Below are 6,830 nucleotides of genomic sequence, written 5' to 3'. Positions count from 1 at the left end.
TCAAAGATTTGGTGACGTCAGCGCGTCCGACGAGCACCTTGGCTGCTGCAGTGAGCGGCTGCTGCTCGTCTGCCCGCCGGCGGCTCCCTGCACTTACGCTGAGTAACAAGCGCGATGCGCACAGCAGGCCTGAGCCGTGTGATTCACGGTTTTGGTATTTTTTTCATTATTGTTATTATTTTTAAACGGCTTTCCCCACGAGACTGTGTTATTAGTTCAATATCTATGGCAGCAGTAGCTTCAGTGCGGCCCTGGGAGCCGCTGAGGGGGCTAAAAGTAGAAAAACAACTGATTTTGTCCAACAAACACGGATATAAGCTACAAATAGTCTTTGTTTTATTTCTAACTAAATGAGCGTAAAGATTTTTAAAAAGTCTTCAGTACCTTAAGATAATGAAAACAGTGAAATAGTCCAAGTTAAACACACACATGGTTGATAAGTGTAAGGCTGAGAGAATAAAAAAGTCTGTTTTTAAACTGACCTCAGGTCAGCGGGCAGCTTACTTCAAGAACAGGACCACAGTACCTGAAAGTACCCTCAGCACGGAGGTCTGACTCTGAGAACAGTCCAAATCTGCACCTGATGACCTGAGATGACTCATTGGGTTATAAACAGTGAGCAGGTCAGAGATGTGCTGCGGGGCCAGACTATCGAGAGCTTTGTGAATTAGGAATTCTAATTCATAAATTCTGTGTTGAACTGGGAGCCAGTGGAGTGCGTTCAGTACTCGGATAATATGTTAATATTTCCACTTTTGTTTAAGGACTCAAATGGAGCGTTAACATAGTCAAACCTGCTCGATGTGAATGCACGAGCCAGTTTCTCTGAATCAATTTGAGATAAGAAGAGACAGAGATATATTTCCTCAGAGAGGAAATACATCTGTCTTGTTTCTGTTCAAGAAAACTTTCTAGATCTCCAACAGTGAATGTCATCAGTGCTTATTAGTTTGTGAACAAGGGTTAGATCATCAGAGGGAAGCAGCAAGTGCAACGTGGTGGAATACATTATGATTCGTTACGACAGAACTGAGCAGGAACGTGTAACAGTTAAAGAGTAATGGACCAAGAACGGATCCCTGTGGAACCCCTGACTGAATTGTTATTTGTGCATATCTAAAGCTACTAACTGAAGTAGTAGCTGCAGGTGTTTTGGTTCTCGAAATGTGCGCTGCTTGTTGCTGAGCTGGGACTATTCAGCATATTTATTATATTTGCAGACAAGAGTGACTTAAACCAAAACGACTCACCCAAAACCACAAAAGCCAAAACAATCGGCTGAAAAATGCAGAAACAGTCAGGAGAGCTGAGAAGACAAATCTCTGTGGGTTTGTTACATATGATAAACCTGTTTCACATCATGCATACAGTGACTGGATGCATTGTTACTGTATTATTATTACACCGTGCACTGATAAACTGTGTGCTGCATGCTGTGTTCATAACACCGGAAATGCTGTATCTTAGTCCAGCACAAGAATCACATGGTTCTCTAAGCTTATAATGAAGCTGCCAATTGTTGTCTGCTGTGTGACAGGATGCATACACGACGCACAGACGGCGGCATGTGGGTTTGGGCTCGACAGAAGCAACGTGACAATGATAACATCTTAATCTGTGCTAATGGCTCCTAAAGATTGGAACAGACTCTGAACCCTACAGCTCACTTACTGTTCAGTCTAATCCTGCAGCCCTGTCAGGAATAATTAATAGTTAAAAATGTAAAAACTAATGTTATCAGCACCATCTGCACTGCAGCCTTGTAACTTCCTACAACAACTACATCAGCAAACATACCTTCAGCTCTCTTTACCATTTTTATCAAACCCCTATGACAGTCTGCTAATTCTCATCATACCTTCCTGCACGCAGGTCCATGTGTCCACCTCTGGAAATGCAAAAACACAAACTGCATCTTTTGAGTACGCTGTGGAGCAGACGTATGGATTTATGCTTTATGGTCATCAAAATGTTTAGATTAGCCATCTCTTACTTCGGGGTTTATTTCACTATTTCTTGCCAGGGCCTCTCTGTTGGTAAACCTACGCACATGTAACTTTAATGTTTACAGTTAACACTGGAGCCCCGATTATTAACAGGTGACTCTTACTCAGCGTATGAGTAAATGCATCCTTGGCTCATACAGTTAAATCCACATCCACAGTTTTTTCTTATCTGGGTCTGTGCAGCATCACAGTGGAGTTTAACTAAAATAATTAATATGTGACCAACTTTTAGGCTTTCAGGTTTAATATGTTTCAATATGTTTTCACACAAGGTTTGCATTCTCCTTAATTACAGCCTGTGATGATGGGCTGTGTGGTAGGCAGGCCGGAAAGGTGGACCCAAGAGCAGGACTCAAAACCCGGAGGTTAAACTCAAAACGCAGTTTTATTGCTAGAAAAAACTCCTGAAAATCAAACTCACAAAACTAAAACTCTGAAGATGGGAACTAAGGAGCAAAACTGTGAGACTAACATGCAACAAACACACAGCATGTGGCGGGTAGGACACATTAACAATGCCACAGAAAGCAAAGGCAAACAAAGGGCTTATAAACACAGTGGCGTAATCAGGGAATAGGAAACAGGAGGGAGACACAGCTGGGACAAATTAGGGCTAACAAGACAGGGGGAAGTGAAACTGAATACACTGACATAGGACATGGCCCTTCAAAGTAAAACAGGGGCCATGTCTTCCTTCTCTCACCCCAACCAATCACAGCAGATGGCCCCGCCCCTCCCTGAGCCTGGTTCTGCCGGAGGTTTCTTCCTGTTAAAAGGGAGTTTTTCCTTCCCACTGTCACCAAAGTGCTGCTCATAAGGGGTCATATGATTGTTGGGTTTTTTTCTCTGTATCTATGAAGCGCCTTGAGGCGACTTATGTTGTGATTTGGCGCTATATAAATAAAATTGAATTGAATTGAATTGAATTGAAACCAGAAACAATTTGCAAAGACTTGACACTGAGAGACAGACCGAAGACTATAACAGAGGGAACCAGTGAAGACGGCGATTTAATACTTGGACAAAAATCCTTTGCAGTCAACGACTGCTGAAGTCCCATAGACACAGACATCACTTCCTCCCTTGAGATGCTCTGCCAGGCCTTTACTGCAGCCAGTTTGTGTTGCTGCTTGTTTGTGTGTCTCTCTGCATTCAGTTTTGTGTGTCTGTGAAGGCTCTCCATCATCCAGGTCATTGGAAAGCATCTGGACTTCTTTGGGTTTCTTGAAGTTGAGTTTTCAAGATGCTTTTCTTTCTAAGCTCCTTGGATTCAGTTTTGAATAGAATCCTTTATTGGGCTGAGATCAGGTGACTTGACTTGGACACTGAAGGTTATCTTTGCCTGAGAATGTCTCGGGTTGCTTTTGCAGTGTGTTTTGGATCCATCTGCACTGAGACGTGGGGTCCAGTCAGTTTGCAGCATTTGTCTGAATCTCAGCAGAGAGTACAAAGCCTTGCATGTCACAATTCATCCTGTTACTTTTATCAGTAATAAACACATCAGAGCACAAACTGTTTCCCTCCTTCTCCATATTTCTCCTGTTGTTGTGGTTCAGGTTAACCTGTGTTTCATCTGTCCACAGTAACTGGAAAAACGAAGAATAAAGAAAAGTAACGGAGCAGATATGTGCCGTTCTTGGGTCTAACTATTGGTTTGAACCTTATTTTTTTACTTGCTGTATTTCTGTTTCTGAAGGCATCTCGATTGTAGGCCTTGACAGTGTTACCTCCAGAGTCTTCCTGACTTGGTTAGATGTAAAACATTTTCTTAACTATAGAAATAATTCTGTTCTCAAGTCCCGTATTGTCTTCTGTGGTCTTTCTGGCCCTTCGGTACTGTCGATCAGGCTGCTCATAAGGTGAGTTTCTCTTGTGTTTGTTGCTGTTGGTGGTTTTTCTTCTTCCTGATGAGCGCCTTTATCTGTCGCCCTGTTTCCTTGGGTCTAATACGTAAGATTACAATGAAAAAATCTACTTCAGATATTACGTCTGCCTCACATGTACAGGCCATGAATGTAAAAAAAAAAAAAGCTATAATACCTTTTGTGTGTTTTTAAAACAATGCATCATACGCACTGGATTCTAGCGGCAGAGAACACACGAGGACTTCTTCCGTGTTGGAGGAGGTGCTGGAAAAAGGCTTCACCTGACGCTCCGTGGTAGCGGTGAAGTAAAAACCGTTGTTTGTACGATTGATCTGTGTGATGAACATCAAAGAGCGGTGTTTGCACCTCCCACAACTCCACTGAAGTGTTTGTTGGTATGCAGCAGGTACAGCGTGGGGTTTGGTGTTATTGTGCAGAAGAGGCTGCGATGACTGGACTTTCAACTGCATAATTACAGAGTGTCACAAGTAGCTTCTTCCCCACAGCTGTCAGACTCCTGAACTCTGCCTCCTGACATCTGACCCACGTTAAACTCATGGACTGAACATACACACACCCACAATGGACAACTGTACCCTCAAACACAATAATAACATGGACTGAACCACCACTCACAACCACTAGCACTTTATATAGCCTCTGTAGAAACTATCTACACCCTCACTTATCTTAACTGCACTACTGTATAGCTCTGTGTAAATAATCATTCTGTACATTCGATAATCTTTAATCCTACAACTGTTTACAACTTGCATAGTTCCCATTTCTGTATAGCTGTATATCTCAGATTCTGTAAAGTTATTTATTTCATATTCTGTATAGTTTTTCATATTTATATCCTGTTCATATCCTGTACATAGCTTGTACTCACTACAGCCTGTACATACTTAGTTATAGAATATTCACAACATACTTCATACCGTGTACATTATAACATACCATAATAGACCCATTTCTGTAATATACTTACATATCTATACTATTGCTAATATATATTGTAATATATCTATATCACTAAAGCACTTCTGGATGGATGCAAACTGCATTTCGTTGCCCTGTACCTGTGCATGTGCAATGACAATAAAGTTGAATTCTATTCTATTCTATTCTATGTGCAATAGAATAATATCAATGTCTCAGTGCACAATGATGTTACTGTTAAACTAGTATCAAGCTACTGAAAATGTCCTCAAAGTGCCACAGTAATATAAGCAAACCGTGTAGAGTCCCTATCCTTTTATATGACCACCATAATCTTCTCCAGAACTCTATATTAAAAACAATGCTTGTGAGAGAGATGAGTCATTGTCCTCTTAAAGGGAAATGCATGCACAACGAGCACTATTTTCATTCTAATGGGACAGGGTTTGTTCACTGCTGTAAACCTCGTGAGCTGAAGCTAATTCGCTTGTAATATCTCAAACAAAGCGAGCCCTCACACTCGATCACTTACTTGTCAAAGGAGCAGCTCTTGGCACTTGATGACACAGTAAATTCAGAACTCGATGCTACTATCTAAACTCTTGAGACACGTTTCAGCCGTATTTGTCTGATGGTAACCTGGAACCAGTGGCTTAGATATACCTTCTTCTCTCCCCACGAGAGTGTGACGGGATCAGAGGCAGATATCTTCAGGCTGACTGGAAGGTAATTAAATGGCAGCAGCCTGGGCCGTGCTGTTTCAGGCATACGTATGAAATGATCGTGGTGGGGCTGTTGCCATGACGTTGTGATTTCTAAAAAAATGCAGAAATTTGTGAACAATAAAACAATAAAAGCCCAGATAATATTCATTTAAGAGTTCCTGCTACTGAAAAAAGGACAACGCACTGTTTCTCTGTCCTTCAGCGATCCCAGTAATCTGTTACAGAACGTCTTCAAACATGTTTTATCTACCTGAGGAGCGAGCGATGTATCTTCTTGAATTGAAATGTCACATAGACGAAAAGACACAAGCAGGGTTCATGTTGGGACGGTGCAGCAGGGAGTAAATGCAGCCTGCAGCAGAGTTAACATAAAATCATTCTGGAGTCTGTTGCCAAGTGAATTTATAAAGCATCTGTTACATTAATCAGGTCGCTTTTACAGCATGAGATGATGCGCCAAAACTGCCAAATATAGAAAAGGTTTCGATGGAAAACAACGGGCCTTGGAAAATACATCATTTGTTTGGCTTTTGTTTAAATATGTCTTCCCTTCCATGCTGTGCGTGCAAATATTTTTATCAGTGATGTGTAATTTGTCTGAGGGTAAATTGACCCCACAATGTCAGTCAAAAGACACTTGTCAGGTTTCATTACCCATAATTGTGAAACAGGGGCATCATCAGTAGTGGCTTGCAGCAGCGGATAACCTTGAAAGGACTCATTAATGTCCACTCACCAACCTTGCAGTTATCCGTCCAAGGCACCATGTTACTTTATTATTATGGAAAGCTGTCTGCGTTTGTTCTGCAGCGCAATCACGCAAAGAAAGACAGCATGCTTCACCACCCATATACACACAGAAGTATATGTGTGGACAAACATTTTTGTTAATGGCTACAGAAATATCTGCTGGTGGCTTTCATGGTTAGCACTCACAGCAAGAAGGTCCTGGGTTCAGTTCCACCACAGACCTGTCCAGGGTGTGCTCTCCGTCTTGACCTAAGAGGGGGTTCGGCTCCATGACCCTGACAGAAGTGGGTGGATGAGTTCTTTAATAGAAAGCTAATTGTAGTCCCATGAAATAGATGTTGCATGTTTACCCCCATGCTATAGCAGAGGCTACAGAAAACAAGGCCTCAGTTTATCGGTGTGACACTGAATAATAACGCTCCAGCAGGTCACCACTTTTTCATTCAGGATTTGTGGGTTTTGGTGATCTTTCTAACAGTGGACTTGTACCTCCGTGTAGTGGCAGCTTTCTAACAGCAGAGGCGCTGCACGAGCCGGTGGGT

Source organism: Rhamphochromis longiceps, linkage group LG17, assembly GCF_057381845.1.
Source record: "Rhamphochromis longiceps isolate RC_006_pf linkage group LG17, R_longiceps_female_GT1.1, whole genome shotgun sequence".
NCBI lineage: Eukaryota > Metazoa > Chordata > Actinopteri > Cichliformes > Cichlidae > Rhamphochromis > Rhamphochromis longiceps.
The sequence above is the reverse complement of the archived record's forward strand: the minus strand, read 5'-3'. Positions refer to the sequence as shown.